The 24964-nt window shown below is 36.4% G+C and overlaps 1 protein-coding gene across 3 annotated transcripts in view; it reads right to left on the reverse strand.

Moving 5' to 3' along the window:
* The window catches only part of LOC114247916 (angiotensin-converting enzyme), a 191333-nt gene that overhangs the window by 57342 nt on the left and 109027 nt on the right, over positions 1-24964 (reverse strand). For all 3 annotated transcript variants that reach the window (XM_089728119.1, XM_089728120.1, XM_089728121.1), the window contains one exon: positions 6958-6983. The gene's annotated coding sequence lies outside the window, so the exon portion shown is untranslated. The remainder of the gene's footprint in view (positions 1-6957; positions 6984-24964) is intronic.

The raw sequence follows: 24964 nt of genomic DNA on the forward strand, positions 1-24964 counted from the left end.
TCAAATCGATCACAAAGATAAGATAATTCAACACCGTTAATAGTAAACGGGTCCAAATCAAACACTTTAGCTCTCACAAAGAACCAATTTCGTAAGCCCACACCTCATCGACCACGCACATTAGTAATACAATCTGAGTACAATAAATTCGGTTAATGTAACCGTTTCGCTCCATTAAATCGAGATGCAGGTAAAGTGCCCGAAACCGCTAATACACGGCCATATTAAGGATTAATCATAGAAGATCGTTAACGTGCCCTAATTGAAATTCTAAGACAATCCAAGATAATAATTCCGTATGTAAGACATTGCGTTTCGAAATTGGAATAGCAATATTTAATATCTAATGATTAGACAATTAGAATAAATAATAATAATGTTTTTAAAAAAACTTTAAGATTATTTATGTTTCTTTTTGCTGCTTTATAGCTTTTTTTAAGTTTACCTCAGATAAGCTTGATACAAGACGAGACGTTTTGCCTTAGTTGAGGTAATAGGTAGACAAATTTATGGACTACTTTTCTTTCCTGCCAAATCATTGGTAGCCAAGGAGCTATTTATTCCAAATACGCGCCGACCGGTAAGTGAGCTCGGGCTCAACCTGAGAGAATTGGTAGCACTGGCCCTAGCAAGAGCAGTGTTACGCTGAATATACAGCCGGATCGGAACGCGATCCACTGAGAAGATCCGGCGACAAACTCAGTGGGCCTTCTGCTGTAATGTATTGACATTACCCGGGACCATCACATACCACGGGATCACGACCCATTGACAAGACCCGGCGAGAAATTTAATGGGCCTGGTTTACTATTAAGCAGTTACTAAGAGCGCTTCAGCTGTTTTTTTTTCTACCTAAGCTGATAGCCTTGTGAGGCTATTTCAGCGTAACCTTAACTAGTAACTAGTAGATGAGCTCACGGGGCCCAATCCGGAGTGATGTTAACATTGACCCTAGCAAGAGCAGTGCTTCGCAGAATTTACCATCGGATCGGAACGCGACCCACTGAGAAGATCCGGCGAGAAACTCAGTGGGCCTTCTGCTGTAATGTATTGGCACTACAGCAGAAGTGTTAACACCTACTTGGGTCGTCATTAGATTGAAGTTTTGCTTTAGAATAACAGTTTTTTTTTATTGCCCTTGTAGGCAGACGAAGCATACGGCCCAACTGATGGTGAGTGGTTACCGTCGCCCATGGACTTCTGCAATGCCAGGCGCAGAGCGAAGCCAGTGCTTACCGGCTAATTAGTAAGATTCAAATCGGAATATTACATATAACTATATAAACGAAATGAAACTGAATCACCAGGATTTTATTTTTCATATTATCTACTCAAACATCCATTTTTTGCAAATATCTGTTTTTTCTAGACTATTTCACACAAATTTCCATAATTCAACTTTTGAACATGAATTTTAAGAATTGTGCCAATTTCGATCTCATTAATGAAGGCAACATTTCTCCGATGCTTTTAACTAATTAAATTCTGAATGTATCTTCAGGACTTTGTATTACCATAATTAGATTGGAAAACATTATTTTATGGAGTACGGTTCCAATTAAAGAAAATATCTGTGACATTAGACAGAGCATTCATTTTTATTATAGATCATGTTGTTACTAATTACTTTGCCACCACTTTCTTCGGTGCAATGAATCAATGACAAGTTGATTATTACTCATGGTTCCTCTGCCCGTCTAATAACTAATCAGTTGTCAGAACCCTCAAATGGAGTTTTTGCGTGATTAATATTTTGGAGGCAGTGTCATCTTTACAAATTATATTTTAAATTCGTTTTCGTGGGTGTGTTGTAAGCTCGCTGGGGTTGATATATGCCCTATATTTCTGTCGCAAAACAGTCAAATGTTCTAGTTAGAAAGCTATTATAGTCTTATAATAAATGTGTAAGAACAACTGATGAGATTGACAATAAAATATTCTTCAAAATAAAATGGAATCCGGAAGATTTTCCCACATTTAGTGTATAATTTAGAATTCTCTTGATTCCTGTGTTACTATTTTTTTCAATCAAATTTTTCTCACGTATATGCCACGTTCGAAATTTACAACATTCACCTGATAGGCAAAAATACAAATCGAAGAAGCAAAAGGCGAATTCTAAACATTTCACGGCAACGCATTCGCTTGATCTGTCACGTACGAAATTCCCAACACACCGAATCTATTCAGGATTTAACCGAGTTATTCAATTTTTGCTGTAAACGAAATCGCTGTGGAACAAGTGAATTGACTATAAGTAAAACATTTCGGTATCCGATATTGCCTAGTGGAGATGCGTTTATCGATAATTTCATCCAGGCGTGATCTCATTTCGTCGTTAACGTCACTCAACCGACAGCTGGCTTCTATTGGTGCCTCTCTATTGTACTTAGTGCTAGTAATGAGCAAAATAAGTCGGAATCCAGTGTTATTAAGTCCTGTTATGACGTCTAAATTCAATTGTCCGCTTCGTTCAGCGGTGTGCGACAGATGAAATTGACGTCAGACCGCGATAAAAGGAATTTTGTATACAATTTCATTTGAAGTTAGGTAGGTGGTAGGCAGCGGCTATGCGGTAGGCAGCGGCTTGACTCTGCCCCTGGCATTGCTGAAGTCCTTGGGCGACGGTAGCCACTCACCCTCAGGTGGGCCGTATGCTCGTCTTCCTACAAGGGCAATAAAAAAAAATGGAAGTCTATAAAGTTTACGATCAAAGATAATCTTAACGACATCGCTAGAGGCCGAATGAAGACATTCTTATTACACGTGTAAGACTTCCACAATGTAGGAATAACATGATGCTATAATACAAAAACCAAAACCATAAAAAAGTTATTGTCAAATAACTGAAGCTACGTATTATCAGATATGTGTACACAGTTGTGTACTGTGTTCTCCGCTTTAGAGTCAAATGTGACTGAACATTTATATATTGATTTTTAGTAAGAGCAAGTGACCTTGTGATTAACATTGTAGTTGAATCTGAAAATTATTTGTCACATAAAATGTTTTAAAGATTAGCTAAAGTGCGAAATTGTGTTAAATGCGAGTCGATCGAAATAAAAACATGAAATATTTTTTCTCGCTCTCAAAGAACTATCCATCACCCTACTCAATGGGATGAACAAAAAAAAACTGTTAATCTTCCCTTCATATCATTCGAAAATAGCTCCTAGCTAAATGCTTTTAACGCAGAAAATCGTTCCACTATATTCCTCGAATCCTGTTAGCGACGCGGCTTTCCAGCTAACATCTGTCATTGGGTTTCGGAGTGTTTTATGACATAACATGAAGATTTTTCTTATGTTAGAACTTAATGTATTTCACATTGTGTTTTTAAATGTACTACGTGCAGTTATATTTTTTTAATAATGTTTAACACAACATATCAGGTTTCTAACAAATAATTTAAATCTTCTTTTATTTTATTTATTTTTTTATTTATTTATGTACACACAGAAAAGAAGACATAGTACAGAGTAATAGGAAAATTATGTACAAAGGCACTGCTTATTTCTTTAAGAAATCTCTTCCAGCAGACCTGCGAGAGGATTATGAGAATAATAATAAAAAGTGATGAGTTTGTGTAGAACAGCTAAAATAACAAATACAACATGAGAATTATAGTAATGCACATACACATAGCAATAAGCTTATTTTATTGTATACAAACATTATATGTATTTAATCCTAACTTGGAACCTTTGACTACTTATTACACAATGAACTAATATTCACGATATCCTTATAATATTTATTATGGACCTTGAATATAAACGTTCATATAAACCAAGCCTATAATGAAAGAGTAGAATCAGTACATTGAAACATATAATCATAGAATCATATCATTAGTACATTGAATCCTATAATCATAGAATCATATCATTATTTACTGGTGGTAGGACCTTTTGTGAGTCCGCGCGGGTAGGTACCACCACCCTGTCTATTTCTGCCGTGAAGCAGTAATGCGTTTCGGTTTGAAGGGCGGGGCAGCCGTTGTAACTATACTGAGATCTTAGAACTTATATCTCAAGGTAGGTGGCGCATTTACGTTGTAGATCTCTATGGGCTCCAGTAACCACTTAACACCAGGTGGGCTGCGAGCTCGTCCACACATATAAGCCATACAAAAAAAATTAAAAAAATTAGAATAAAAAAATAGAAATGGTGCAACTGAAGATCAATAGAACATAAACTAGATATTTTTAGAATTGTTTTTGGAGTACCTATTTGTCGGTTCATCATTCATAATTAGAAAATATTAGAAATTTAATTTTATACAATAAGATATCCCATGTCAAATCAATAAAAGAGTAAGTTTGTCTGTCGCATACGTTTTCACACCCAACAACTGAACCAATTTGTCGAAATTGATTATAAAAATGGGTTGACCACTGGGAAATAACTTTTTGAAGTCGTCGTGGCTTAAAGGGTAAGAGAGGCCAATGCATTCGTATCAAGCAGATACCAATTTTTCTAATGAGATACGTATTTAACAAATGTTCACGATAGGCATCTACGGTGAAGGAATATTATCGTGTAATAAAAATTAAAACCGGTAAAATGATATATTATGCGTAATTACCGGTGGTAGGATGTCTTCTGAGTCCACACGTATAGGTTACGCTGCTTATTTCAGACGTGAAGCAGTAATGTGTTTCTGTTTGAAGGGTGGGGTAGACATTGTACTGTAAAAACTGAGACCTTAAAACTCATGTCTTACGGTGAATGGTGGTTGTAGACGTATGTGAGCTCCGGTTACCACTTAACACCAGGCAGGTTGTGCGTGAGCTCGCCCGCACATCTACGCAATAAAGAAAATAATAATAGTACCGGCCATTTTTAATTCCTCTACTAAGCATAGGTCTCCAACCATGCGATATAACGTGTCCAGGCAAGGGAGGCTTCGGTGGATAAGATAGTTGATAATATTTATAATGCACAATGCATTTGGCTACAGGTATTACAGAGTTAACGAAGATTTAAGGTGAATTAAGTCTTGTTTTCTTGATAACGACGCAGACGGTCATTGCTAATAACCACATTGACAAGAAAATCGTTTATTTTTACTAAGACGCGCGGATGTAAATTTTGGTTCCCTGCCAAGTGTGTCAATGACAGTTTACAAAGTGAACTAGTAAATAACTGTCGGATTAACGGCTTTCCGTTACGCTGCTCTAGATTTTTTCGCGAAAATTCAAGGTTGGATCGTTTGATTTATGCCTGCTCCAATGTGGTATTCGGATTATATTTGATTGTACTTCTCTGATTCTTATTGCTTGGATGTTTGCATTTTAACTTATTGTAGACATTACGGTAGTTAAATTGGATTGATATGTCGTTAGTTTAAATACTGAGATGATAAACAGATTCGAAAATAATAAATCTTATGACAATCGTTCTGGAATTCCCTCAGGTCAAGCAAGGTTTTTTAATAAATAGAGAAACCTTTTGCTGTTTGAATTTAATCTATTTTTAAAAAAATTTTATTAGATTTGTTTGGAATCATCGTTTGTATCTTTACTGAAGTTTCAAAAAAACAAAGGATGAAGTTTCAACTCAGTTGGATAAAAAGGCGAATGTGTACAGATATTAATTCATCAACATATATTTGTATCATGCAAAAGACAAACTTGAAGCTACGAAAGTGCGAGCATCAAACAAGTCGATTTAAATTATTACTTATATCAAAGTCTTGTTAAAGAAACCCTTTACAAGTCAGTGAACTCAATTTGTTGGCAATTAATTGGCTTCTTTTTAATTTATTCGTGGATCCAATTTTGAGATGGAATCAGAAAAAAGAAAAGTCAAGTTTAATAATTATGGCTAAGAAAATGTTTGTATGAAGTTTGATTTTTATTTACAGTATGATGTTTTGTTTTGTTTAATTTTAGAAAAAAATAGTTGTATTATAATATTATGTACATATATTAGGTTCGACAACAATACGAACTCACACAACTTTACGTAAACTTAATTCGAAAACATCTTAAATGAGTAAGTACCTCTGCTCAAATCACATTTTTTTATTGCTTAGATGGGTGGACGAGTTCACAGCTCACCTGGTGTTAAGTGGTTACTGCAGCCCATAGACATCCATAACGTAAATGCGCCACCCACCTTGAGATATAAGTTCTAAGGTCTCAGTATAGTTACAACGGCTGCCCCACCCTTCAAACCGAAACGCATTACTGCTTCACGGCAGAAATAGGCAGGGTGGTGGTCTCTACCCATGCGGACTCACAAGGGTCCTACCACCAGTAATTACGCAAATTATAATTTTTCGGGTTTGATTTTTATTACACGATGTCATTCCTTCATCGTGGGACTCGATCGTGAACATTTGTTGCGGACGTATTCCATTAAAAAAATTGGTACCCGCCTGAGATTCGAACACCGGTGCATCGCTCAACACGAATGCACCGGACGTCTTATCCTTTAGGCCACGACGACTTCCTCATTCTCCATATTATAATTAACTAAGGGTCTTGATGACCACCTTCCAGACCCTTTGTCTTATCATTTGCTACGCCACAGTCTCATGTCGTGGGCGATATGCAACTAATCATAAAGTAGCTTGTCCAGTGAGGAGCGAACCTGACCAGATTCTGATGGGTTGAACAGCGACCGTATTTTAAATTCAACACCGATGTAAATATACTGAAGCGATCAATCGATTGGTGAACTTATTTAACCCTAGTCTTATTGCGGCGTGATAATAGTAAAAAAATAACTTCAAAGTAAGAATTGTATAGTATGCCACTAAATAACAAATATAAACGTAACACCACATATAGATAGAGATGGAGAAGTCTCTCAAAAGCCGCAACCAAGCAACAAGACATACATAACCACGATCACTCCGCCAGGAGTGTACGACTGAGAAGAAGAAGAATAACAAATACTCATATTTTTTATCTAAAACCAATTAGAGTTAAATTCAATATTACTTACTTAAGGACCTGGTCAGAAGCTGCTATCTGAAAAAAAAAAGAAAAAATTTATTAATATACTAGCTTATGCCTGCGACTTCGTCCGCGTGGAATAGTTACTTTATCGTATCTCTACATATAGCGTAAGCTCTTAAAAGGGAAAAATACCCCGGTTTCGAAACATTCTTTATTGGTGCTCCACTTGTATTAATATTAGCATGATGTTATATAAGCCTATAGCCTTCCTCAATAAATGAACTATCTGACACTGAAATAATTTTTCAAATCGGACCAGTAGTTCCTGAGATTAGCGCGTTCAAACAAACAAACTCTTCAGGTTTATAATATTAGTATAGATAGTAGAGATGTAATATCAACGAGTTTAAAATTACTTTTTTAATGCAATGCATGTTAGACCAACTAGAGTACATTCTGATGCTCAGTTCACTTGCTAAGGATAAGCATAGTTTGTTATGACTCTGGCGTTTCCTCACTTCCTCGAAGTGCTTTGTGACAGAAATAGGCAGAGCTGCAGTTAACAAATGTACAGCTAATAGTTTTTGTTTCTTAACTTTTAATATCTGGTTTAAAAGCTGAACTAGCGTTTGAGGTACAAAATGTACCGGAATTTTGTAACTTGTTCTTGTGTTTAGGGCTGATGTTGACTTTTTGAGTCATAAGGGCAAGACTTGCTCTAAAGTGAGAAAGGTCCGCCAACATTACGTTCCCTATTTCAGCTTAAATTATGTAAATTTATCCCATGCGAATAGATATTTTTTGAATACAATTTATCACAAAGAAATGAATCAGTGATTGGCTTTTTATTTTTTTTATTTTAATAATATTCCAATGTTAAATTTTGTAGACATTCTTGTGAACATTTTGTGACTGGCAATAAATAAGTAATAAAAAATTACTTGTTACAATCGCGTAGTCAAATGGTAAACTGGATTTCTCTGTATGAGTTTTATTGAAATTTTAGTATTCTTTGTTTTTGTCATATATACGTATTATTGGTATTAGTTTGATTAAAAAATTAACATGGGTAAAGAAAATAGTTATAATACGTTAAATTGTAAAATAATCCAAGTAATATCCCATCGTCGTACGATTAGCTAAAATTGGACGATCGTAAATCAATTTAAAAAAGTTGCACAATATTTAAAAACCAAGAGACATCATTAGAATTACTTTTACGGTTTAATCTTGCGTTTTTTTTAAATATCATTGTACTATTTCCAGAGTTTCGAGTTGGTTACGGACGTCAGATAGACGTCGTTAAAAAACGTGAAATTTAACTGTAAAATTAGTTTTAATTATGTCTCCGACTCGCGGCAACCGAAGTAACACTAATAGACACCTATATCTATAAAATAACACAACAACATTTTAGACTGTACAATGTCGTATTCAAGCCCAAAATCGTTTGGGAAATTAAGTGTCAAATACAACATTCTGGTCCGATTTCGTGAAGAGAAACTACGGGGAATCCCGCAATTAAATATTAGAATCACTTTGGTCAGCAATCTTAGAAAAAATCTCAAATTCTTTCAAAATACTCTCAGCTTCTGAGGAATATTACAACTTGCGTCCGCAATGGTACGTCTGAGCACAAAAGCCGGGGATCACTTCGGCAATTCCAACGATGAAATTCATAAATAAATCATCTTTTATTTCTATGGCAAAATACCTTTTAGAGCGCGGACCGAATACTTAGTACCTTGTTTTGTAAGTATCGATGCTTTCTTGTTAACTGAAGTTTTTGATTTATAGGCAAAACCTAATCAAATTTTTTGTAGATTAATTTTGTTTTTACCAATTTTATGTTGTTTTTTTTTTGAGTTTACTAATTAAGAATCGATATCATTTACGATAATTTGGGACTAAAATCTAGTACTGTGGTAAAAGGTAGTAGGCATTTTTTTACTATATTTGTATATTCACTTGAGTACCTATTGTGTTTGTGTATTAAAATTTTACTGGTGGTAGGACCTCTTGTGAGTCCGCACGGGTAGGTACCACCGCTCCGCCTATTTCTGCCGTGAAGCAATAATGCGTTTCGGTTTGAAGGGTGGGGCAGCCGTTGTAACTATACTGAGATCTTAGAACTTATATCTCAAGGTGTGTGGCGCATTTACGCTGTAGATGTCTATGGGCTCCAGTAACCACTTAACACCAGGTGGGCTGTGAGCTCGTCCACACATCTAAGCAATAAAAAAAAAAACATAAATTTGAGTGGCTTAATAAATTACCTGAACAATTAACAAGTACTAATGCGTAAAAAATATTAAGAGTAATTTATGTTAACTGTGTTATTCTTAACTTTAATCAAAAGTCTTCAATTAATTCTATCTAAGAACATAATTTCAAAATTAAATAAAATTTCGCAAAATAGCACCTGATAAAAGATGGCATTACACGTATAATTTATGCCGCATAAGGTACCCACTTTTTAATTTCTTTTTAAAATAATAGTCTTTTTCTAATAAAATTTGTGAATTTGCGTTATTACATTTCTTTTTATTAGAAAATGTTTCGGAGCAGTACTTGGGATCTATTAAAGTTGAACAGAACAGACATGAACAAATAGAGTTCAATCGAAGCAAACAAGGAGGAATGTGGAAAAGTTTTACGTGAACAACGTCTCCTTCCACACATCAGACGACGCGACATGAGGCCACCACTATCCCACGAGACAGATCCCTCCCTCCCGCCGTTAGAACCGTCGTCTTTTTATGTTAACCGTTTTTTTTCGCAGGATGGGCTTAGGTTGAGGTCTCGACCCGGCCCGGGCTCGACGCCTGGCCGCCATCTGCTATAAGAAGGCGCACCGAAATCTATAATAAACATAACCCGTCAGGACGCTCAACAGTGTCAAGTAATTACCGATATATGTATAATATATAAGCACACGACGCTGGCCCTTCCGTAAGGGCTGTACGCCATGAAATTTCTGGTGGTATTGTAAGCTTACATGGAAGGCACAGCCTTCAATCTTAAGTTTCAAGTGTGGCAAAGTCCGAGATATGGCGTCCACAGTTTTCAATAAGAACTTTAACACCCGGTCAGCCGTGAGTTTGTTCGCGTATATAAACACGTATGTATATAGAACCCTTAACTTAGTATAAAGATAAGAACGCTTTAGAAAAATCTTAATTAGAAACTCACTCATAATAAATAAAAGTTTAAAAAAATTAACAAAATACGCTTTTATAGAAAATCTAACTAAAAAATAGAAAATAAATTTTAATAAAATTGAATTAAAAATAGTGTAAGAAAAAATGATTTTATTGTAAAAAAGCTTAAAATATAATTAAAATAAATAGCTTTTTTAAACTATTATTTATTTTTCATTTTTTAGTTGAATTTAAATTTTTTGAATTTTTTTTAATATTTTTAAATATTGATTTTTCATCGGTCCTTAATAAGTATACCAAATTTCGAGTTAATCCGACGCTATGAAGGGGGTCAAAATCATGTTCAAAGATTCCGTTACAAACATACATACTAACATACATACGTCTGAAGCTAATAATAAAAAGCGTATTAAAAACGAAACACTTACATATGTTTTTTTATCGTGAAAGGGGAAAGTAAAAATGACAAGACTACGTTAGATAAGTGTCAAAATTTCGTAATAAAACCTTATTCTGAATGGACCGAATTATTCGGAACCATGTTTCCGCCTCAAACGAACCACAAAGGCGCCCTACGTCTTACGAGAATATTTTATACGATGTTAAATAATCGTTTCCCGAAATAAACAACGTTATAAATAATAAAAGAGAATAGATTTACGCGGAAGGAAAAAAAAACAGGGAAAATCGGTAAGAAGATTTTTATTTGTTAAAGATTTAAGCATTTTATTCTGACCGGAATTGGAATTAAGTTCAGCCAATGGGAACATTAAAATTGATAAGACACAGCTTGTGGGATGATTAGTGTAATTGCTCGATTAAATGGTGAATAGGACATGATAGACGTAATATACTGTTACGCGTTGGGGTTCGGGATAAAGAAAAATTCTACCGAAGTAGGAATTGAAACTATATTAGCACTTAGAACACTTAACGAGCACTTTAAAATTCTCAATTCACTGCTTCCGCTTCGCTTCAGGTGATCCGTTCGCTGTTTCGCTTCGAGTAGTTCCGATTACTGACTGACTTCGTGCCATCTCTGCAACGCTTTTATAGTCGATACGACATCCCTAGATTTATCGAGAACATTCTGGGCAAGTCGAGTAGCTTTGATATGTGTTTCCGCTATCTGTACTTTTCGAGCGTTCTAGATGTTACTAGATCCTTTATTCGTTTCGGCTATTCGGCGATAGATGGCGCTACTCTTACCAGTGTAACATTACTATACTTGTAGTGTTTTCTTTTTATAACGTAAATATCTTTCACTGAACAGGCCTTATTTCTCTGTCGACTGACGAAAAAAGCGTTGTTCTTAGTTTGTACATTCATATTTAATATACGTGTGTTCTATTCCCAGACAAATGTCACTACATATTATAAATTAATGCGAGGCCGTATTGTTTTAAATCACCTCCATGAATCCACCTCCTCAGAAAATACTGTCTGATGAATATGAAGTCTGTATGATACTTTATATGAACACGTCCTTTGCATTTAACATAGTCGAAGGGCTCTTTGGTTTATTTCGGTTCAATGAGCACTACATTTAGTACTTGCGGTTGATGTTTTGGTATTGTTATTTTTATTTGTATCATACGTCAAGCTCGTAATCTGGCCGTAAGATTTTAGGCTTTTGATTTATAGTAAGCTTTTTAACGTGTGTGAAAAGGACATAGACATCAGAACAAGATAATGAAGTTAAAATCGCTTAAATTCAAAATTGTTTTGGGTCTGGGGTCGAGTCTCCTACGAAAATTAATGCCGAGAGTTTCGGGGTCACCAAAGACGAAACACTGGTTTTAGTGACCTACCAAAGAACTCCCCTGCACTTTTCGCCCGATTGTTAGCCTCGCCCGAGACAAAACCGGGGATAGCAAAGAGGAATGGTCGCAGTCAATACTGTAACGGAACCAAGTAAGCTTGACCCTCAAACTGTGCTATCGATGTCACTAGTTAGGTCAGTTATCCCGACTCGCGAATAAAGCTCAAATTTACATGACGGCAGAAAAGGTCAAAATATTTTAGGTAAGTGACGGGTTGAGCTGCTCACACGTGTCCTTGTGGTCATTCATTTGATGGGTTATGCTCGAAATAAGAACACAACTTGGTTGGATAATATTAGATTGTAATGTTAACTATGTAAATTACAACAAAATCAATTAGGAAACGCAGTAATTGCAGCCATGTGTTCGATCGCTATGATGTCACCAAAAGAAAGACTTCTCTCAAAAGGCCGTCTGGCCATATCACTGTCATAGACTAACTTGCCCAATTCCCACGTCATCCACAGATAAATTGATACTTGCCATAACGTCAATGTCCAAAGAAAGAATCGATAACGAGTTTTCCAATAATCAATTGCGATCGCAGCGCCATCTCCGTTCCCACCCAGGTAATTAACCTGACGTCTCCAATGTAACAAATCAAACTTATTTCCCCTACTGTTTCGACATACACCTAGTATCGGTTACTATGGTTTCACAACTCTATATCACTAGTAATAATATAAATTATGATTATTTTAGTTATGAACATTCTTGGTCGTCGAATCTGTTTGTGCAGTACACAATCCTTAAATTAATTTTGGCGCTTACCTCAAAATCGGACGGATTTGCTAGAGGACTTAGACTTTAAAGTATGGTGTTAGTTAGTATTATATATAAATTCCTTTGAATTGATAATTAAGTTTTGGGAAGCATTAGGAATCGGCACAAGACGATTGTTTACTTTATTAACAATAGGAAATGTTTATATTACATTAAAGTTATTCAACGTTATTTTATGACGTCATTTACATTAAAAATGTGAGCGAGCGAGAGAGAAGTTCTCCCAACGCAGACATGATTTCTTATGTTCATCTAAAAAATATTTCTTGCTACATACTTAGTTTCATGTCTGATTTCGCTTCTGTTCACTAACTAGTTATTACTAGAAAGTAAATATCAGGTTTTTAAAACTATCAGTACAACAAAAAATGTCAAACTCCTTTTTTGTCTATCTGATTTTGAACTATTATCAGGAAGTTTCAAATACAAATCTTTTATAAAATTCCGTCAAAAAGATTCATATAAATTATTTCAAAAGATTTTAGAATTTGTTGTTAAATATGTGATAGAAACATTGGAAACGTCAACATTTGAAAAACAAAAAACAAACATGTACATAAAATATGTATATCCAATCATAAAATGCTTATAATTCAATACTAACCAAACGTGTGAGTGTGACATAGGCGGCTTTTGTTTGAATGAAAATCAAATATTCAGCGTCAATGTCGTACAAAAAACGTTGCACGCTACACAATGTCAATTGACTAGATTTTAAAGTTATTATTATTCAAATCGGCGAGATTTCCAAACTGTTTTTTCTTTAATAACTATCTCTTTATTTAAAAATGAATTGCTGTTCGTTAGTCTCGCTAAAACTCGAGAACGGCTGGACTGATTTGGCTAATTTTGGTCTTGAATTATTTGTGGAAGTCCAGAGAAGGTTTAAAAGGTAGATAAATATGAAAATACTCGGAATTAAATAAATATAACAATTTTGTTTTTACTTTGGTGTGTCCCCCGTCGGACGGATTCCTGTTGTTTGTTTTAAGTTTATTTTATACAAAAGCTTAGGTCTTTTATTTATCGATTGAGGCATTACGAAGTCTGCCGGGTCAGCTAGTTTTAAATAAAAATGTAGCATTTTTTTGGGGATGAATGTATTGGGGCTGATCCGTGAGACCTTGCCAATTAATTGGGATAAATGGAAATCGCGGGTTCAGCCAGTGGGAGATGGTTTGCTAACTGCCTGAGCACCCCCAGGAGGCTTAGCAACTCGACGTTTTGCGAGTAATACTACCACCGGATGTTTTTCGCTACATATTAATGAACTATTTGAAGAGCGTATTGTGATGGTTTACAACACCATGCTACCTATTTTTGCAGCGAACTAGCAATACGTTCTGCTTAGTCCTCAGAGAGTATAGTTGTGGCTCAGGTTTCATTAAGGGCGGCCGCGGTAACTTTGTGAAGTCTATCAGCTTCTATAACCAGTTTTTTGTTACACTGGTCTCCCTATCTTCTTACTTTGTGATTGAAAAAAACTTGGTTATTCTACGTTAGACCTGTTTCAATTACTAAGTAGAGTTAAATAATTGTTCTTCACTAGAAACATCCCATTAGCCATAACTATAACTACATAGCTGTCTCTGTTGTCCCAACAACTATTTGTAAAAAAGAAAATGGTATAAATGGACAAACTTTCAGCACAAAATCATTGTTACAATAAACTGAAAAAAATAGAGGGTGAACCGAAGAGGGGTGGGCTTATTAAAACCAAAAAATACGTGTTCGACGAGTGTCATTAGGTCCCGAATTTAATACCGAGATGTTCCAATGTTGCTCAAAAAGGAAACATAAAAAAAATTCAGCCCATTTTCATTCGTCTGAAAGTCGGGGAGACCTTGAACGTCATTTAGTTAACGCGTGACGAGCCGTAAGTACGTAACTTTCGTTCTTGTGAAACCTTAAAGAAGACAAATGGGTTTCTCATTACTAACACTACCCCTTGGTGATATGAAATTCTCTGTGCGTCCCCTTCTGATGCCGTATTAGTGCTTTCAATCTAGACAAACAGCTGCGGTTTTTACTTGGCCCGTTTAATTCATAAGCAAAAAGGATTGTTTCGATTCATGCTATTAGAATTGTGTATCAATCCACATACGCAAATAATTGACATCTATACTAATATTATAAAGCGGCAGAGTTTGTTTGTTTGTTTGAACGCGCTAATCTCGGGAACTACTGGTCCGATTTGAAAAATTCTTTCAGTGTTAGATAGTCAATTTATTGAGGAAGGCTATAGGCTATATAGGATCACGCTAAGACCAATACAAGTGGAGCACCAATAAATAATGTTTCAAAATAGCTTCCTTAACGATTACTTAAAGACTTTTTTTAAATATTGCTGCTGATCGTAGCTTTTGGGCCTGTGTGAAGGTAATTTGGAACGCCGAGGAGAAAATTTCGAACCAAAGCCGCATGGTACGGAACAAAAATTGTGTTTGGAAATGCGCTGTTTATTTTTTTATTGCTTTTATCATCGGCCCACCTGATGGTGAGTGGTTACCGTCGCATGGACATCAACAATGGCAGGAGCACAGATAATGCAAGACCTTATAGGCTTGATAATTAACTGAGAGACTTTCAATCGAAACTGGTATGCGAGTCTGGCCACATCAGAACTACATATCATCCTAATTGTTTCGTTTATTTCATAATTTAGCTTTCCCACTAATGGCTATTCTGTTTTATCAATCCAGATTTTTCTCAGGTTTTTAATCAAACAAGCTCCATAATCGTCTGTACGAAGGTAAAATTTTAAAATAATGTCATTCGTTCAAAACACATAAACAAGATTTTCATACGAAATGACGTTGCTTTTCTCGAATATTCTCGAATAACTACACATCAACGAACATCGAATGCGGAATCTATACTGAACGTAGGTACGATGCAGTCAGTCATGTGGGTTCTGAAATTTTAAAATGCAAATTCGAATCAGAGAAAAGTCGGACTAGAAATGTTTTGCTAACATGTAACTTCATTATAATATTAAAATTCGTTAACGCAAATGTTTCAGCAAATTTAAACGCTATATTTTTTATTACTCGGGCTCCCGATCCATCTGATTTTAAGTGATTACTGGAGCCAATAGTGACCACGGTGTCAACACCGCCACTCACCTTAGAACATGAGATCAAAGACTCATTTCAATTGTATTGTATAACGTTTAACGACGAAACGAAACACATGACAGTGATTTAACATAAATTGGTGATATAACAGTATCTACTCATGCCTCATAATCTATATATATATAAAAATGAATTGCTGTTCGTTAGTCTCGCTAAAACTCGAGAAGGGCTGGACCGATTTGGCTAATTTTGGTCTTGAATTATTTGTGGAAGTCCAGAGAAGGTTTAAAAGGTAGATAAATATGAAAATGCTCGAAATTATATAAAAACAAACAATTTTGTTTTTCCTTTTTAAGTTTATTTTATACAAAAGTATAGGTCTTTTATTTATCGATTGAGGCACCACGAAGTCTGCCGGATCAGCTAGTAAAACATAAAAATAATACGATTTAAAATTGCGTCGATTTTTTTAAAAGTCAGTGCTATTGCTTCATCGTGAAAGGCGTTTGTGAACACGTATGTGTTAGGAACGTGTTTAGTTGGAATCTGACGGCAGAATTTTCACCCGGAAATTGGTAGTCATTCTAGACGAGTGCAACGGGAGTTTTTTTTTTACCAAGAGTTCAATAAATGTGATTTATTTTTCCCTTGTGTTTTTATCGCTAAATATAGCTTGGCCGGAGGTCATAGACATCAACAGAATACACTACCACAACCTACCTTGAGACGTATCTAAGTCTGAGTTTAACAATGCAGCGGCTGCCTCGCCCATCAAACCGAAACACATTACTGTTTCACGGCAGAAATAGGCAGGGTGGTGGTACATACCCATGCGGACTAACTACCATCAGTAATTACGCAAATTATATTTTTTGCGTATTTCATTTTTATTACATGTTATTCCTTCATCGTGGAATTTACTCGTGAACATTTGTTAAATACGCATTTTATTAGAAAAATTGGCACCGTCACATCACCCGTTACGAATGCATGGGCTGTCTTATCCTGTGGGTCACGACGAATTCAAAACTCTTCTTTGGCTTTGATAAAAAAATCATTATGATATAAGCATGCTTGCACCATTCAGTCAATAATTGCAACAAGCTATTCTAATGATTTAAACACCGGCGTTTAGAACAAGAAAAACCGCGACAAGAGCTATTACCAGAACGGATCCATAAAATCCAACGTTAACATTGCGAAGATAAAATGAAGGCTGTCCTATAAAACGTCAATAAAATGGATCAACGCCGACGAATGTGTAACCGGCAGCAATATTGTAACAATGCTACGCGATGTGTTGGGTTCTTCTTTTCGGGGTTTTTTGATGTACGTTTTTATATTGGTTATGAAGTTTTATGAAATTAGCGGTACCGCACTTGATAAAAAAGCAAACCTAAACAATTTATGACGTGATTGTACACAAACTTTTAATATACTATAAACGAAAGTCATAGATTCTAAAAATATAATTCAACGGATATTTTTTGACGTGACAACGTCTTATAATTCAATGGAGCTGGCTGCACGCACGAAAAAATATGACTCATGAGGCGTTCCATTTAAGGCTTGAAGTGCAAGCGAGAGCGCGTAACGAGCGACAAAGAGGCACAATTGGCCTCCGCGTTCGGCAGCGTTCGACATCTGTCTCTCTCCTACTTGAGTGAGCGATGCATCCGCGTGGACAGCTGCTATACAATAATACATTTACATGTTTTCGTCAAGTATGAAGTTCAGTGAAAAGTGAATGTGGTGTCAATTGTTTATAGCAACGATAATTGCGATAGTTGAAAAATGAAACCATTCCATCAGTATTTTCTTATGACGTTGTCACGTTCAACTATCGTCAGTAAACCGACTTTACAGACAATCGATTTTGAATCATTATCTGGGTAGTAAATTATTTAGCGGCCCTGACTATTGAGCCGCGTGGCTTCGATTAACCACATCGGGCGAACATTGTGTGAGGAACAAATTTGTTTATTCTCTGTCTGGGTGTTTATTATCTATATATTTAAACATATATAAGTATTTTTATTAGTCTCTGGTATTCATAGCACAGGGAATCTTAAATTATTATTTTATTAATATTATTAACTTATATTTATTTATGGTAGGCAGCGGCTTGGCTCTGCCCCTGGCATTGCTGAAGTCCATGGGCGACGGTAACCACTCATCATCAGGTGGGCCGTATGCTCGTCTGCCTACAAGGGCAATAAAAAATATATATTTAAAATCTTATTAATTATACTTTTTTTTTTTTAAATATATTAAAAATACAATTTTATAAAACACTATATAAAAAATAGATTGCCGCTGATGGCGGTGTCTACGACACAAGCCACCAGTGGTTAGGACTCCAAAGTGAGAAACCTCTTGATTATACGCACCGTATCGAGGATAACTGCCTTCTATATCAGGCCCCTAGCCCAGCTGGATAACGAAAGTTTTTTAAGGTGTTGATCGCAACTTTTCGCTATCAAACCCTGTACACACGACACAACTATTAGAACAATGATGATTCAATCAACACGCCACATGGCGGTAGTCTCGTGGGCGATATTTAAATATTTTATTAATTTGTCTTGCCTTCACGAGGCTCTCGTCATGAGGAACGGTGACATCAACCATCACTGCTCGATGCGCAGACCGATCTATTATCACAATATCTGGGTTATTGACAACATTAGATCCGTGATAATAGATCGGTCCCAGTAGAGCGTAACATGACCATTTTCGCGAGAACTAGTTGAGGTTGGTGTTGGTAATAAGGTACAGCAAAATCAAGAAAATCATATTTCAGAGCAAGTTGTTGATGGATAATCCTAGCCTATGATGATGTCTATGAAAGTACTCGCTAATAACAAAAAGAAAACAGCCAGAAACAATATGTTTAATAGACTCTCTCGGACGGTGACATACCCAACATAATATTATTATTATCTATATATTAATACGTGAAGCAAAAATTTTGTACCTCTTTTTACGAAAATTGCACAGACGAAGGTGTATGAAATTTCCCAACCTTAAAGGGTATATAGAGAAAGAGTGCTGAATACTAATATTAATACAGAAAAAACCGGAACTGCATTTTTTCCTCGAATAAAATGGTATTGTAATTACGTCATCGCGCTATCTGTGTGTACAATCCGTATTCGGTTGTCACAGAGATAACTACATTATCGGATTTATTTGATGCAGAGTAAAGAATCGGTTGCTATACACATAATTTAGCACGTTAAAGACAAAACGAGGCATTTATTATGTGCATGTACTTAAATAATGTTACGCGCTGAGGTTCGGGATAAATAAATGTTCCACCAAAGTACAAATTAACCTGTATTTATCACTTAGAACACATTTTAAAATTCTTAATTCACTTCTTCCGCTTGGCTTCAGGTGATCCGTTCGCTGTTTCGCTTCGAGTAGTTCCGATTACTAACTGACTGCGGGCCATCTCTGCAACGCTTTTATAATCGATACGACATCCCTAGAATTATCGAGTATATTCCACACAAGTCGAATATTGTGTTTCTGCTATCTGACAATAGATGGTGTTGTACTTCTCGAGCGTTCTAGATGCTACTAGATCCTTCAAAATTCGTTCGGCTATTCGGCGATAGATGGCGTCCATACTAATGGAAACATGGAAGGTTTCGGTTTTTTAATATAAACATTTCACACTTCGATTATATTCTAGTGAATGCTTTCTCGTATAAAAACGTACAACACCACTTTGTACGTCATCGAACACGTAAAATGCCCACTCAATTTCATCGAATACAATTTATTCGAACGAAAATAAGGGTATTTCCCGTACATCGCCGGGATTGGTTACTTAATCAACGTTCCGCTAACCATAAATAGAAGTTATGAACGTTTTTATTAACCCCGAGAATAAACCCGATTCGAAACGAGAGCAAGGAACTTACATTAAACTACGATAGATTTATAATACCAATTTTATTGAGTGGGAGGCCGACAGTAAATTATGTTTATTTAGGATACATACGAGACAAGAGCCATCGGAAAATGAGGTTGAACTTCTTCTCTCTTGTTGGATTAATATAGTGATGTTTCCAAGAAATTATGTAGTTCATGAGCCCATATCCACTGCTGGACATAGATTCTAAGGTCCGCCATTATGATCGGTCCCGAGGAGCCCTCATAGCGCGACCTTTATCTGGTAACTATACACCATAAATATATATTACTAGCTGACACGGCAGACTTCGTAGTGTCTCAGCCGATAAATAAAATACCTAAACTTTTGTATAAAATAAACTTAAAACAAACAAAAAGAATCCGTCCGACGGGGGACACATGAAAGGAAAAAAATTATGTTATTTTTATTTAATTTCATTTTCATATTTATCTACCTTTTAAACCTTCTCTGGACTTCCACAAATGATTCAAGACTATAATTAGCCAAATCGGTCCAGCCGTTCTCGGGTTTTACCGAGACTAACGAACAACAATTCATTTTTATATATAGGTTATAGATTACACGAGTTATAACTCTGAAATAAGTAATTATTTAATTTTCCATATTAATGAGTTCCTTATATTTTGGCGTCGATATGAATACCATGATCACGGGTACTAAGCCCGTTGAATAATAATAATAATAAGCCCATCATTACGGACAGGACTATTCTTGCGAATAAGCCTGATATCGTGCTGATGGACCAGACGGAGTCTCGGGTATTTCTGGTGGATATCACCATCCCCTACGACGAGAACCTCGTGCGGGCCGAGGCAGATAAAAAGACCAAATATTTGGACCTGGCGCACGAGGTGACCGATATGTGGAGGGTGGTATCTACAGAAATAATCCCGGTAGTTGTGTCGGTGAATGGTTTGGTCCCTAAAAGCCTCTCAAAACATCTCGAGAGGCTTGGTCTCAATAAAAAGTCGGTGGTGGCCCAAATGCAAAAAGCAGTCTTGCTCGACAATGCCCGTATAGTTCGCCGGTTTCTCTCCCAATAGTCCCTAACGCTCCGGCCGATTGTTGCCCACCTCGCCGGAGTGTGTCCTGCCGTCTTCCCAGGCGTGGCAGTGTTTAATACAACATAATAATAATAATGTTTTTATTTCAAGTATCCATAACTCATATAAATTGTTAATAAAACTTGACCTATGTTAGTAGTTATATTTAGATCACAATGAATTACTGTGGTAACATCCCATGGGAGATGGCACCACAGCGACCCATGTATATACAGTCCAGCCTGCTTGCGATCATGCTCAGGATACTGTTGGAGCTGGCCCTCACTCTGTTTACCAGAGATGCACACCTCTTACGCATGGTAGCGTAAAAACAATCTATGTGCGCGTCTGCAAACATCCCTGATGCGCTACAAAAGCGGGGCAGCACCACCAGCACCCTAAACGCGTTATTGTATTGAACACGGAGAGCATTGTACGATCTTTGAGTATATCCAGCCCACAAGCTGCACGTGTAAAAGTTAGTACAGTAGGCCCTAAAGAGGGTGACCTTGACTTTAAGTGAACACCGTGCAAACCTGCGAGCTATCATGTTTGCTCTAACCGACAACGCTCTCCGCTCTCGTTCAATATCTTCATCATCTTTGAGATCAGGGGTCAACACATGGCCGAGATATTTAAATTTATAAACTCTTGTCAATGGCGTTCCGTTGAGTACTACGGGAGGTATTTTATCATGCGTCCCACCCCTGGTCTCAAAGACCATGATCTCCGACTTTTTACAGTTGTACACCAAACCGTGTGATTTGGCGTATCCCTCACACAAAGAAACAAGTTGCCTTAGGCCACAGATAGACGCGCTCAGCAGCACCATATCGTCTGCGTAGCTGATGTTGTTTACGCACACCCCGTCTATGAAACAACCAATCCTGGTCCTACTGAGCTCGCCGATCAGCTCATTCATATACAGGTTGAAGAGCGTAGGCGAACTCAACCCGCCTTGTCTCACCCCGCACTCCAACCTATACGGAAGAGACAAAGCCCCAGCCCATCGCACATTGTTGATCTGGTTCCCATACCAAAACTTTAGAATGTTATTTATTTCCGTGGGTAGTTTAATATTTTCCAACTTTTTCCACAAGAGGTCATAGGAAACCAAATCAAACGCCTTGGACAGATCAAGAAAGCAGGCATAAACAGGTGTTCCTCGCCGAGTGTAGTATTTGACAGCATGCTTAAGACTTAAGATTGCACTCTCTGTCGACAAACCTGAACGGAATCAGAATTGGTTATCATGAAGATTTACATATTTATTTAGTTTAAAGTTAAGCATGCTGTCCAACACTTTGGATATAACAGTAGCTAGTGAGATAGGCCTATAGTTACTGCTATCTGCAAGGTCTCCAGTCTTATTTTTAGCTATTGGTACAACTATTGTTCGTATCATTTCCCTTGGCAAATAACTATGACCCACACAAATGTTATACAGCATTGAGAGAACCCTAGAGATGTGCACGCCCGCATAACGCAGGTGCTCAATGCTGAGCCCGTCATGTCCCGGAGACTTACCACGTGACATTGACCTAATTGTCTTTTTAACATCCTTAGACGTAAATGCCACTCCAATTTCCCTGCCGTGCTCAATATCAAGCACCGACCCAGCGAGTCCTAAAGTAGATTTTACAAAGAAGCGTTCTTTGAACATGTTGGCAATTTGTTCTGGTTCACTCACGCCACCGACGCTCACAGGTATTGTCGGCCTATTCTTTAATTTATTTGTGTGTTTCCAAAAGCCACGAAAATCACTTTTAGAATGGTGTGAGGCTAGAATATCCATTTTTATTTGGTCCTCATGATCTTGGCACCACTTTAGTCTAGACTTGAAAACTTTTCTAGATTCACACATATCATTATACGCATACCCAGAAGTAGGTTTACCGTACCCTACCCACAACAAAAACTTTTGCCTAGCTTCCCTGTGAGCCTCGGCAACATGCTTATTCCAGCCCACCACCACTCTTCTAGCACGTTTTACAGCGCCCTCCCGACCGTCCAATGCAGCTGCACTTAGGGCATTTACAATATCTGTATACAATTTATCTATAACTGCTATGTGATTTACTTCAGTACACACACCATCACAGCATTTACTGAGTTCATGAGGAAAGTCAATTAATCTTAATCTTTTATTACATTCTTTCTGATAAGATTCTATTTGATCAGGACTTCTCTCACCCCAAATAACGTTATTGGATTTACTTAAACAAACATCAAGTCTTTTTGCAGTTATTTTATCTAACCTACATTCAACTATCAAAGGATAGTGATCGGACCATAACACGTCATACAACACGTATACATTCTCAACCAAGCTCACAGCAGCTTCGGTAACCACGCAATGATCAAGCCACCTCTTTGACATATGAGCCTCGCTTAAGAAAGTATACGTGTTAGATCGTATTCCTAATAATTTAGTATCTATACATATCCATTTTTGTTCATCACAATATACAGATAACTCATCATAAAATTGTTCGGAAGGATGTGCATTAAAATCACCCAACATAAAAACATGGTCAATATGACAGCTCTCAATAATGGCACTCACCACACTCAGTATATCCGTAAAATCCGTAAGATTTGCCGTAATGTCCGTCGGCATGTATACACTAAACATTAAAAAGGATTTATCCTTTAACATAACTAAAAATATTCATTAAATATGTACTAACCTTTTATTTTTCAATGCAAGAAGAATCTCGAAGAAACCGAGAGAACGAACGAACGCTAAGTATCGTCGAAAGAAAAATGAAAAACGAATCTGTGAGTATACAATTCGTGAAGTAATAATAATGAGCTCAGTTTCCTTATCTTCGTAGGTTTTTCACAGGTCGTCATCATAATAACATAAAATGCTTTATCTTTTTTTATAATTCAGAGAAATTGATAGCCGGCTGTGTTTTCCACTCTCAATCTTATACGATATTAAAAGACATCGTTTATTACTATGTAACTAACAACACGATTTTTTTATATCAGAAATTTTAAATTTTTTTTATTATTGATTTTGATTGATTAAAAGATAGCTTTAATAATATCAATAGCTTTAATAATATCAATAGCTTTAATAATATTGAAGCTATCTTTTCTGAGGAAGCTATTTAAAATAAAAATTGAATGAAATCCCTTTAATTTTTGAAGCTGCTTATTCAAGGATAATCCAGATTTTCTTGATTAAAACGTGCTTAGATCTTTCTTTTATTATCGGGAACCAAAAAAATGTATACAAGATTTTACTTGTAAATTACTTAAGCCTTGTTCGGACCAGGTGAGTATTTTAGTCGAGTACCGAGTAATTTAGTGGCTAAATGTGTCCGAACACCAAAAATTTAGTCGAGTAGGTTAGTAAATAATTTAGTCAAGTCAATCCATTTTGTTGTATTTTTATGGGCGAGTAGCGAGTAGTTTAGCCACTAAATTACTCGGTACTCGACTAAAATACTCGCATAGTCCGAACAAGGCTTTAGTGATTGATGAAAGCAAACAAAACAATCTCAAATGTGTCGTGAAAAGACGGTTCGTTAGTTTCCACCTAACAATCTGAATCGTGAACTAACACGTGAAATTGCTGTGAAATTTTCTATGCTGGACAAGATGTTTATTCGACAAAAGAAAGCCCCTATTACGCGGACGTAAAGAAAAAGGAAAGAAAAAAAAACAGAATTTTTACCTTTTCTGACATTTCAGCTTTGATGTTTTTTCCTTTTGCGAGGAACGCCGTAGTGGCTTTTAATGGGACCTTTTATTTCATTTCGGACAACGCAAGTTTATTGTTATTTGTGAAATACAATGAACATAGTTTATTTGGTGATTTTTAATTAATAACGTTTTAGAATTTTGCCACTGCTACAATAGAACTAGCACTTACCTTACCTGCCCGTGAGGCCTTACGACTTACTTTATTCTTGTTATACGATGTTAATCCTTAAATATGGAAGTCATTCGTGAACATGTGTTAAGTATGAATTTCATAAGGAATATTAGTACCTAGTAAATATTGGTGGCCTGCGGGATTTGATACGGCATTTAATCCCTTAGGCCAGGTTTTTTACTTGTTACCAATGAAGATCATGAACGCTTTTGTAAATTGCTATTAAAAATTCAAAAAAGTGTTTCAAAAAGCAAAAACCAACTCTCGTTTCGTTCAACGCTTTCAATCACTACGATCTATTTTTAATTAAAAATCATAATCCACTGAAACG

The sequence above is a fragment of the Bombyx mandarina genome, chromosome 06, assembly GCF_030267445.1.
Source record: "Bombyx mandarina strain Sakado chromosome 06, ASM3026744v2".
Taxonomy (NCBI): domain Eukaryota; kingdom Metazoa; phylum Arthropoda; class Insecta; order Lepidoptera; family Bombycidae; genus Bombyx; species Bombyx mandarina.